At 40.6% G+C, this 12,399-nt stretch overlaps 1 pseudogene; it reads left to right on the top strand.

Moving 5' to 3' along the window:
* The first annotated feature begins 1,345 nt into the window (after positions 1 to 1,345).
* Positions 1,346 to 11,316, top strand: LOC109199943 (leucine-rich repeat LGI family member 2-like; annotated as a pseudogene).
* Positions 11,317 to 12,399: the final 1,083 nt, after the last annotated feature.

The following is a 12,399-nucleotide window of genomic DNA, read 5'->3' as shown; positions in this document are numbered from 1 at the left end:
TTTTTTTTAAATGGTGTTTTTGTGCAACACAGTTCTTATTTCATCACATGCTGTTTGATTTATTTGATTCAGAAAACAAAAGAGGATACTGTGGGTGTTGAAGAGGAGAAGGCTCCGCTGAAAAAGAAAGATAATGATTTGTAACTGTTTTCTTATGGGGGGGGGACTGTTGTGATAATTCGTCCAAGTAAAAATCCCAGAAATGTCATGTGACAACCTCTTGGCTTCCAGAATCGTGACATCACGCCCATTTAGAATCTTACCACCACTTTGATACTTTGATCCTTTGATCCTAAAAACCCATAAATAGGAGTGAGAAGCAACAACTTTAGTTCGTTGTTCGCAGCATTTATGTTCGCAGCATTGAAACGTTTGACAGAGAAGCCTTTCAAAACAATTGGATCCTTTCAGAGTGACTTTTTACACTTTCCATCATGTCTCTGAAAAAACACACAAGAAAAGAGAAAGTAAAGCCCAGCTCTCCTCTTCTGGCTCAAGAAGACAATATTCAAGTTCAGAAAATGTGCTTGGAAGAGATGCATGAGGAAAATCTCATGAACAATCGCAATACAAAACACCCGCCCCAGCCAGAGTACATCTATTACGTCTGGCAGAGTTTTTTTGAACAGCGAAAGGAGATTATCTTCCTCAGACAAGAAAATGAGAGAAAGACTGCTGAAGTAGATAAATTGTTCAGCCAGCTTCTTGAAAAGGAAGATATTCAAAAGGAGAAAGAAATGGAACTCCTAGATGTGCGTGGAAGGAACTTTGAGCTCAAAGCAAAGCTTGATAAAGCAATAGAAAACTCAAAAATCCTCCAGCAGAAGAAAAATGAGAAAGACAAGGACAAAAGGATCGGGAGCTGCAATTAAAGCTTGATGAAGCTCTGCAAAAAAATACAGAAATCCTCCAAGAGAAGAAACGGCAGGACATAGAACTCCAAAACTTGGGGATCAAATACAAAGCATTGCTTCAAGAGAAAAAGCAACAACCGATCAAACAGAAAGAAAGCAAGCTGAAGACTCGGAGGAAAACTACAGAGAGCTGAAAACAAAGCTTGATAAAGCACTGCAAAGAAATAACCAGATTCTTCAAGAAAAAGAACAACTGGAAAGAAACCAGAGAGACATGCGGTGCCAACTCCAAAGCATGGAGGAAAAATGCCGAGTCCTGGAAGTAAAACTTGATAAAACTGCAGTGCACAAGCAGAAATATCAAGAGCTGCTTCAAGGAAAGAACAACAGGACATAAAGCAGAAAGAAGACAAACGTTTACTCCAGGCTTTGAGAGGGAAAACCAAAAGCTGCAAGAACTTTACAAGAAAATGAACTACAAAGCAACTGAAATGGAAGGAGAGAAGGAGAAACTGCGAAAACAATGCTCAGCGATGCAGAGTCAGCTCAATGACATGCTGACAAAAAACACCGAACTCGAGGAACTTTCAAACACCTTGAAGTGCAAAAACACTGAGGTGCAGGTGCTAAAGCAGCAACTCCAGAAAACAAATGAAGACCTGCAGTGCAAACTTGAAGAAATGGAGAGGAAAAGTCAACAGTTAGAAGACGCTCACAACAAATTACAAGAGCGTTATACAGAGATGCAGGAGGCAAAGGTAATGCAGGAGGCAACTTCTAATGAGTTGAAAGAAAGGCTCAAAGACAAACAAGCCGAATTAGAAGAAGTGGAGAAAACATGCAGGAGACTTGAGAAGGAGAATACAGAAACAATCGATCAGCTGAGAAACCTGATCCTAGAGAAAAAGGTTCTCGTGGAAAAGCTCCTGGAAAAGAAGAAGAAACGCTTCCGCTTCTTCTGGAGGAAGGACACTCATGCTTTGTCTGGTTTTTCCACTGCTGATGTCACCTCGTCTTCCTCCACCTTGTTCCATCATGTAATTTTGACCTCCCCTCTCCTGCCCTCTCCCTCTCTCCTGACACCTTGACACCTCTCCCTCCCCTAGCTCCCTTGAACTCCTAACACCTGTCCCATCTCCCTCCCCCCTCTCTCTCTTTTCACCCTCACCCCCCAACCAGTCCCGACAGTTGACTGCCCCCTCTAGAGCCTGGTTCTGTCATAAAGGGAGTTTTTCCTATCCACCGTCGCCTAGTGCTTGCTCAGAGGGCATTGTTGGGGTTTTCTCTCCTCTATCTCTTTCCTCCTTTCTATCCTTTCCTTGACCCCCCCCCACCCCCCTTTCTATTTCCCAATAATTTAATAATAAACACAATTGGCTGCATTTTAAATATGTCTGATCAATGTCTTCATTCAAGATGAATGTCTTTGTTACGGAGTCATGTGTATTTTGTGTCCAGATTATTAGTGTTTTAATCACATTTAGTGTTACATTTTAGATCACCACAATAGGATATCCACAATTTAGGATTCAGGCATTTGTTTTAGTTTGATATCGTAATCATTCTATGATTCAGTAGTTTACATAACCAGCAGTTAGCAGCAATAACTTCAATTCAATGACATTTGCAAGCATTCCTTTATACACAGCATTTCAGTCAGGTTGAGGTCTGGCCCTTCCAAACAAGCCATACTTGTTTGGTCTTTTTCTAATTAAACTGTCATGAACGTTAACATTTAACATGCTGTCTGAGGCCTGTAGAGGCTCATTTCCTCATTCGCTAATGCACAAGTTTAATTCAAGTCAAGCAGAGTTTTATTGTCAACCCAACAACATGCACTCAAGTATACAGTGCGATGAAATATCATTGTCCTGGATCAAAGGTGCAAACTGTAAAATAAAATGGAAAATTCAAATATACATACATACTTACAACTATACAGAAATAAGATAATCTAAGAGTAAGTACAACAGTATTGTACTTGAATACAGAGAGAGTAAGAATAGAAAACAATGAGAATAAATAAAGACAACAGACAGAGTCGATCAGTACAATACAGGGTAGTGTAAGAATTGGTTGTGAAAGGAGAGTGTTATGTAGTCCAAGAAGTGTGTGGAGAAGAGAGTTCAGTGTGGAGGAGCGCAGCATGGTGTTCAGGAGCCGGACTGCTTTGGGGGAAAATCCTATTGCACAATCTTGCCGACCTGCTCCTGATGACGCAGAGTCATTTTCTGGATTAAGGGGTGGTAAACAGTTGGTGGGAAAGGTGATGCGGGTCGGCTATGATGCTTGTGGCTTTCCCAGTGCAGCGTGAGGTGTAAATAGCGGGTTAGGATGCTCTGTATGGTACCTCTGTAGAAGGTGTTAAAGATGGGTTTGGGGATGTGCACCTTCTTCAGTCGTCTCTTGAATTGCAGTCGCTGCTGAGCTCTTTTTGTCACTGATTTGGTGTTGCTGGTCCAGGACAGGTCCAGGGGTGGATCTAGAGAAATTTTCCTAGGGTGGCATGGAAATCAAATGGGGTGGCAGAATCAAAGCCTTTTTTTAAACACATATGCAGGTGTTACATATGGTTAAAATGATTAATATGCAGTAAGTATACACGTTTCATATAAATATGGTCTATAACTTAATTATTTTCTATAACCCACATAATTAAACATTTCAGTTACATAAAAAAAATTACATTTTTATTTTATGTACTGTATAGTCTGTATAATAAATGAATATGTACCCAATAAGTATAAAATCCAGAAAGCTACAAAACATTGGGCAAACTTAAGTCTAACTTAAGTTTCACACTGTTTGTTGTTAGACAGAAAATCAAATTGTTCCTTACTACTAATACTAAAATGTCAGAAATCTACTCTGTCACAAACAATAATTTAAACCTAATTTCCTGAGGTCCAAAATAAAATTGACCATTTTTGGCTACTTTTGATTTTGTGTTTTTTTATCTTGTCTTGCTTGGTATCATTCTTTTCAGCACAACCTCACATGTCCGAATTTACAGTTATTTTTTCATTGACATACTGTATTAACACAACTGGTCTGGAATCATACAAACACATAAAATCCTAGTAATAGTTATGTTTTCTTTTAGTGTAAAAACCACAGACATGTTTAGTAAATTATTTTCATAACTTGAAATGCAAATATAAATTGTAAATTTGTAAAACTTATGTAAAACTTTTGTGAATAATAAAGTTATATACAACTATTCATCTAAAAATGCAGCCAATGCATCTTGTGTTCTTTTTTTGTACAGCCATTTAAAAACACTACTTAACTAAAATGAGAGAACAATAAGGTGTCACAATAAGATGCCCCACAAATTATTTGTGACAGTAAAAAAAATTAAAATTGTCTACCACAAGACAGAGAAGAACATCAGAGGGAGAAACCCTGCAGGCCTGACAGCAGGAGGTGTATCACTCCTTCTGTTTTCCACCTGGAGACAGTGTTCACACTGCATCCTGCCTGTGTGACGTTCATTCGTGTCCTCACTGACACACAAAACAACAACAACTACACAACACAACACACTAACTACACAAGTTAACACAACACACCAACTGTACGCTAAACATCACAAATCTCTAACATCTCAAAACTCGCTCTCTGTCTCTCTCACTCGATCGCTCGCTCTGTCTCGCTGCCGTTTACATCACCTGGGCTGAGGCAGTCCAAAAAAACCACTTATTCAGTCAAGTGTTTGTCGGATATTCTGCCACCCCAACCTTTTGATATAAAGGAAACTCTCCCTGGTGTGACACCAGTTGAATGTTTCATTGTATAACAATGTTTGTAATGGAGTATGTCTCTGACCTCGCTTTCCAGGTCTTTAGGTTTTCAATGAGAAATTCAAAGCAGTCAATAATACAGGCACATCTGCAACGAACATCTCAATAACATGGACGTTGACACCTGACGCTGCTCTCTGTGGTATGGTACTCCTGAATGTCCTGCTGGTAGTTGAACCTGAGATCTCAAACATGCAACCAACCATGGAAGATTCAGTTTAATCTCAACAGCCCTGGTTGAGAGAATAAGCTAGGTTTATTCGTTTTGGTCCTGTTTATGTAAAAAGCTGTTATGTGTTAAGAGTTAACTAAATGAAAGAGACTGGACGAAAAGTGTTTACATTCAAAATAAACTGATTATAACAAAAATATGACCTGACTAATGCATTATGTTAAATTCAAAAGTTAGAAAAATCTTTTCAGTAAGGAAGCATAAATGAAAACATTTGTTTAGGAAAGACAAGCGCTGTGACAATGCCAGTGCTTATGCACTTGTATGTGAGGGGAGAAACCATTGTTTACACACGTTATTAAGGATGAGAATTTTGTAGCATGTGGGGGCCGACGCCATTTCCTCTCTTTGAGATCAGCCCTGTGTCACAGGGTACTGATGAAGCAGAAGTATATAAACATTTTAAAGCAACTTTGTAGAGATATGGATATGTGTTGTTGAAGACCCATGTTCACCATGCAGTTCAGATGAAGTAATAACAGAAATTCAACTTATAAAATATATTTATTTATATAAAGAGTGAATTAAAACTGGTAATAGCAGGTGGTTAGTTTGTGATATTACTCATTACTCTGACCTCATTTCACTGCTTATTTATTCATTTCTGGCCCAGTGACAGGTGGGTCACACATTGGCCTTAACACTTTGCATATGAGTGGGGAGCATTAGCATTTTCTAGCAATTAGCCAGTTTCGTATATCTTTTGAATAAAAATTTAATTGCATTGCAAACTCAAAGTAACAGAGCAAAATAGTGAAGGCTTGCGAGTCATGTTGGATGAAGTGATCGGACGAAATACACAAATGTTGCAAAAAAAGGAGCAGCAGGATGCAATGCACCAACAGTTGGACGTGCTAGCTTGAAGATATGGAGAAAAACCATGAAGGGCTGAAAGTAATGTTTGATGAATACTCAGGAGAAACACAGAAATGTTGGAAGAGAAGGAACAACTGGAAGAGACACAAAGAGAGATGCAGGATGTTCTCCACAACTTCAAGAAGAAAAATGCAGACTTACAAGTGTTTTATAACGAAGCAAAGGACACAAACATTGAACTCAAGGAAGAGAAACAACAGCTGGAGAAAAAATGTACAGAAATGCAGCTCAGAAACAAAGAAATTGTGAACAAAAATACACATTTGCATGGAATGTATCACAAAGTCCAAAAGACAAATGGTGAAATGCAAGAAGAGAAGAAGAAAAGAAAAAACACAAAAAGACGTATTTGAAGAAATGCAGAGGAGACATCAGGAATTAGAAGCCATGCAAGACAACTTACAACTAAGAAATGAGAACATGCTGAGACAAAGAAAGTGCCGCAAGAGAAATATAAACAGAGGCGTCAGGGTCACCTGATCCAGCCCTAACTATATGCTTTACCAAAAGGGAAGGTTTTAAGCCTAATCTTAAAAGTAGCAATAGTGTCTGTCTGTCACGGTACTGGGCCATTAGGCCCAGTGTTTGAGTTCTAATGCATATTTTTGTATCCCCATGTTGTAGTGTAACGCATCTAGTTGTTTTCTAGTTTGCAGTTTAGTCCTTGGTTTTAGTCCCTTTTGTCATCTCTCCCTGGTCCGTGCGTCTACCTGTCATGTTTCATGTCTGTATGGCTCTTGTTGTCAAGTTCGTGCCATGTCTTTGTGTTTCCTGTTTTATTTTGGAAGAGTCTGGTGTTCTTTGTTCATTGTAGTTAGTGTTACTCTCCCCTGTATTGTCATTATCTTTCATTCTAGTCAGCTGTGTTCTCATGTGTCTCCACTTCCCCTCATCACCTCATGTGTTTTTAAGTCCTCAGTCTTCCTGTGGTCGTCGCCGCGTTGTTTGTTCAATTTCCCCCGTGTTACGCCAGGTTTCAGGACTCTGTGCTGGTCATGTCCATATTCAGGAAGAAAACCAAACATTGCAGATATTTTTATCATAACTCTGGTTTTACGTGGCCATCAACACAATTTAAAAACTGGTATAAAGTCCACACTTTCCCGTCAATTGTTCCGTCTGTCCTGCTCACATCTCCAATGGTTGTACGCGTTGTCATTAACGTGGCTTCACTGCACATCAGCCACGCCCCTTTGCTAGCTAAAACACCGGTGTCGGCACATAGGACGCTGTCATAGCGTGTCAACAACGTTGATTGGCTGCGTATACGAATGTGAATCGCATTATTGGCTGGACTATAGGATAAGGTGGCATCGTTCTAATCCCATACAGGAGCAGCCAGTCACTTACTGACTAACACTGCAAAACAGAATTGTTAAAGTTTTAATTTTAATTCAATTCAGGTTAGATTTTTTTGTGCGCAACGCAGATTTTCTGTGCGCAGAGACCGTGCCAGCAGTGCGCAATTGCGCACGTGCGCAGCTTAGAGGGAACATTGATGAAGACTTTAAGCACGGACAAGGGTTAAAACCTTTTGTTTTACCATTTATGAGGTAAAACTGTGGAAACAGTTTTCCTGTGGACCTACAGCAATGTTCAAGCATTAGTCAGTTCACAAAGATGTTTCAAAAACTGCTTTGGAAGAAAATGAAAGTAATAAAGTTGTAGACTTTTAGTCAAGACCGCCTAAACCAAGATCAAGACAATACCAAGATTAGAGGGTATCGAGACCAAGACAAGACAAGACAAGACCAAACAGAGACAAAAAGGTCTTTAAACTGCAGCCAGGTACTGCTTTGTTTACAGGTGTCAGGCATATTTCTGTGTTTTTGCGATGCACTCGCACAGCCGTCCTCACCGCTGTCTCACTCACTTACTGAGAGGACAGACGCACGCTCCACTTGACTGCAAAGCAGATAATGCTATTAGAAATTGAAATAAAGTAGAAAAACTTACTTTTGGCATACAAATTACTTTTTTTCGTGTTATATTGTCTGTGTTTGACAAAATGTGCTGATTTTTCACATGTGATAGCAGAACTGAATTGGGCATGCACAGGATGAGTCACATCATTTGAAACTTAGCCCTGATTGGAGAAATTATCCCCGGTCTCCCCTATTATGTCTGTGTTAAATATACAAGTTGTGGCCATTTTCACAAGATTTGATTGTTTAAAATTCACATGGACAAAGTAAGGATTCTGGGGGACACAGGTGTGCTCCAGCAAATATTTCTGTGGTCCCATTAAAGGGATTTTTCTACAGCTATTTTGTGTGCAAAGCTAATTGAAACCTTGTGCATATTAATGTATCATTAAAGTAACATTAATACATAAGAAATTACCTTACTTCTTTAAATTTAATTCTCATAAATATACGCAGCTTGAATCAGTTTGGTAGAACATGAGCAGAGAAAAAGATGAAAGATTTTAAAATATCTCTACATGTAGAGAGCGACTCTAAACAGAAAATGAGTAAGGAACGGGTTAAAGTGGGATTCAGCAGGTGGGGGACTATAAAATTGGTTGTAGTGGCTCAACAAGAGGTTAAAAATCGCAATTCTATTCAAAGCTTCAGTAAATTTCTTTGTGTCCAGGCTGTGATCAGCTGATCTGGGCTGCTGGTGCTTTGAGGTCCTGATCTGAATTAGACAGGTTTCAAGGATTTCGAGTGCTCAGGCAAAATAGAAAAGTGCTGTACAAGAACCAGTCCATTTACCATTTGGTTTACTAGCTGGCAAAATGTTGAAATTGATCAAAAATATACTTTTCTTTTTCTTCTTGTTGATCCACAGATTCATTGAGAGTAACAAACTAGAGACTACATCCAAATATGCCTTCAGAGGACTCAGGGACCTGACTCACTTGTATGTTCCAGTGACTGAAAATACAACTGTTATCTGTTATACATGATTTAATGATTCTCTTTTCATAATCAACTGCATTTGTTTCCAGGTCTTTGGCAAACAATAACATTAAAGCCTTGCCCAGGGACCTCTTCATTGACCTTGACTCCCTTATAGAGCTGTAAGTTTGTACATAGTTAAATAGGCAAATAGCGTACTGAGTAATTCTTGCAGTCTGTCTTTCTCCCAATTCAGCCATGAAACACAATATTCCCTTTCTGCAGGGACCTGCGAGGCAATGCCTTTGAATGTGACTGCAGAGCCAAGTGGCTTATGACGTGGTTAAAGAACACCAATGCCACAGTGTCGGATGTTGTGTGTGCTGGACCAGAGGACATGAAGGGCAAGCGCCTCAATGATATGACCAGCCTGCAGAATGAGTGTGTCTCCACAGTGAGAAACACCTGAGCCAGCTGCCCTTCTCTCATGTCCAGCTGAGATCAGGATCAGAGAACTCAGCACAGTCTTTCTAAGTTGTGTAGAGGTTATTCATTTAACGTGGCTTTGCTGGTTTGTGAAAAATACATTTCCCGATGTTCCTTTCCACAGATTTCATCCTTCATCAGTCTGTTGCCTCAGAATCGTTGTCTGTTGACACATTCAGCTATAAGAATGATGTCTACGTGGCCATTTCTGCTCCCAGCACAGAGAGCTGTATGATTTTCCAGTGGGACCACATAGAAATGAACTTCAGGACTTATGATAACATCACAGGTAAATTTTGATTTCGACTTTTGCAGGAATGTGTCCTAACTACGAGATAACTGGAAACCCCTCTTGATCCTGCAGCGCAACCTTCTAACCATTTAAGTCCTTGCAGGCTGTGTCGACCCAAGTGTAGTTACATCTCTAACCCACATAGCAAGCAGGTCTGGCCCAGATCTGGTATCAAGCCGGCACTGCTGGCTGACTTCTGGCATGATAAGACGTATGCCATCCAGATATGGGCCAGGCTGGTATAGATGGCACTGTCTATGTGATGGCATGCCATATCTTGCTCGATTGTGTTTGGGTCATGTGGCCCAGGCTCATAGAAAACAGGTCTTCCCTGATCCGGCATCAAGCTGGCACTTCTGACTGACTGGTGTCATGGCAGGGTATATGTCAACCAGATGTGGCCAGGTCTGGCAATGATGGCACTGTTTATGTTCCTATTTTCTATTTTAGTTGGAAGACCCAAGTGCCATGTTGATATACTATACTGCTATGGTAGCCAACGTTTCAAATTCAGGTATGACTTTGGGAAAGGAAATGTGCTGTAAAAGAATCAGTTCATTCACTGTCTGAACAGAGGTTCGTAATGTTACTTTTGCACTATTTATGTTTCGGCACATGTTGTTATTACATGGCTTGATTAAGGTACACATTTGGCTGACATCTGGGCCAGCACAGGGTCAGCTGTGTGTCTGCGACTGGCCCGTGGCTGCACACAACTTACACATGGCCCACATACCGCAAAGAATGACGGTCCTTTGGTGCCAGAGATGGGCTAGCACAGGACCACCAGTGTGTCTGCAACTGGCCTTGTGCTGGCCCATGTCTGGGCCTCCTCTGGCAAACCTGATCTGGGTCACCAAAGGGCCGTCAGTCTTTGCGGTATGTGGGCCATGTGTAAGCACATTGTGTTGGCCAGATCTGGGCCATACCAATTTTGCTATGTGGGCAGGAGGTGCATGTCAGGTTACGTGGAAGGTTGGGTGAAGGGTTAAGGGAGTTTCCAGTGACACTGTAAGTTAGGAAGTCTAAATCACACATTAGGCTAACAAACACTCCCAGAATGCTCCCAGTTTCATTCTCACGCGATTCATGTGTTTCTCTGCCCTTTAGGTCAGTCCATTGTGGGGTGCAAATCTGTCTCATCGAAAATGAGGTGTTTGTCATTGTGGCTCAGCTGTTTGGTGGTTCCCACATTTACAAGTTTGATGACGACCAAAGCAGGTTCAATAAGTTCCAGGATATCGAAGTGTCCAAGATCTCTAAGCCCAATGATATTGAGGCCTTCCAGATTGGCTCTGATTGGTTTTTGTGATTGCTGACAGCTCAAAAGCTGGCCTCTCCACCCTCTACAAGTGGAATGATAATGGCTTTTATTCGTACAGTCACTGCACGAGTGGTACCGCGACACGGATGTAGAGTTTCTGGACTTGGATGGGAAAGCTCACCTTATTCTAGCGAGCCGCTCACAGGTTCCAGTGATCTACCAGTGGAGCCGGAGCAACCAGAAGTTCATCCTGCAGGGTGAGATCCCCAACATGGAGGATGTAGTGGTTGTGAAACACTTCCGGATCAAGGAGGAGCTCTACCTGGCTATGACGCGGTATATCGGTGATTCCAAAGTTCTGCGTTGGGGCACCAAACAGTTTGCTGAGATCCAAGCTTTGCCCTCTCGAGGCTCCATGATTCTCCAGCCGTTCTCTTTCAAGGAACGTTACTATCTGGCTCTGGGAAGCGACTACACCTTCTCACAGATCTACCTGTGGGATGAGGACAACAAAATCTTTGACCGCTTTAAGGAGGTGTACATCCAAGCCCCACGCTCTTTCACCGTGGTATCTACCGACCGCAGGGACTTTATTTTTTCCTCGAGCTTCAAGGGAAACACGCAGATCTTTGAGCACATCATCATCGACCTGAGCTTGTGAGGGGCTGTGCCTCATCGTCCCGTCTGAAATCAAATGTCTTCCACTTGAAAGACAAATTCAAGAAGGAAAAAAAAAGAGAAAGGACCTTATGAACTGTTAAATATCCACACCTTCATAGATTTCACTCACAAATTAGAGCTGGGTCAAGATATATTGTGACTATTTCTGAATGGCCTTGCACTCATGGATCCTCAGACTTTCTGAAGTACTACCCTTTCATAACTACTACTATTCTCTTAAAAATACCACTGAAGTTCATGACGGGTTAAAAAAAGAGACATTTAATTGAATCTATCTGGATTTATCTTTTTTGTTTAATATCTTTCTCTTAGTAGTTTTATGCAGCTATAAAAATACATCAGGACCTGAATGAACGTAACAAATTTATTCTGATTTGCGGTGACTGATGATGGATTGAATGATTTTGCCACCTACCTGTATCCTCATACCCTGTGGTAACGTACAGTACCTTGCCTTATCAACACTGGGGTCTTTTGTTTGATGGTTACACAGTGCCTCCTTCTGGCCGTGATGAAGTACCACACCCCTCTGCTCTTTCCATTACAGGGAATGTCTAGAAAGCACAAACCTTTAATTATCATTGCTGAGATCATAGAGTGTAGCCGTTTGTTGGAAGGTGTCTTTGTAGATGCTGTAGATTATAATGCATAGAGTAGGAAGCAGTGGTTTGTTGTTACAGTTAGTAAAATATCCAGGACTTGACCTTATACAAATTCATTAATGGAGAATCACCATTTAGATACAACTTCTAGATCTGCTGTAATATAATGTGGCAAAGTACAGAGAAACTTTATCAGTATTGCAAAGGAGCTGTGTTTAGATGATGTCAGGGAAAATAAACCTCCTGATATGTTTAAAAGAAAAACTGTTTTGCCCAGTTAACAATATTTTTTTTACTAACATCTGAAGTCAGAAGCATCAGAGGCAGAATTTGTATGACCACAAGGAAGGAAAATAAATATACATGTAAATATATCTTCAAGCTTACTGAATTTTTTTTTCAACTTTCATTCTGCTTTTGGAAATGCTGAATGTTGACAAGCTCCAAAATGTACATAAACCAAGGA

This window comes from Oreochromis niloticus, unplaced genomic scaffold (assembly GCF_001858045.2).
Source record: "Oreochromis niloticus isolate F11D_XX unplaced genomic scaffold, O_niloticus_UMD_NMBU tig00007743_pilon, whole genome shotgun sequence".
Lineage (NCBI taxonomy): Eukaryota > Metazoa > Chordata > Actinopteri > Cichliformes > Cichlidae > Oreochromis > Oreochromis niloticus.
This window is presented reverse-complemented; position numbering and strand designations above follow the sequence as displayed.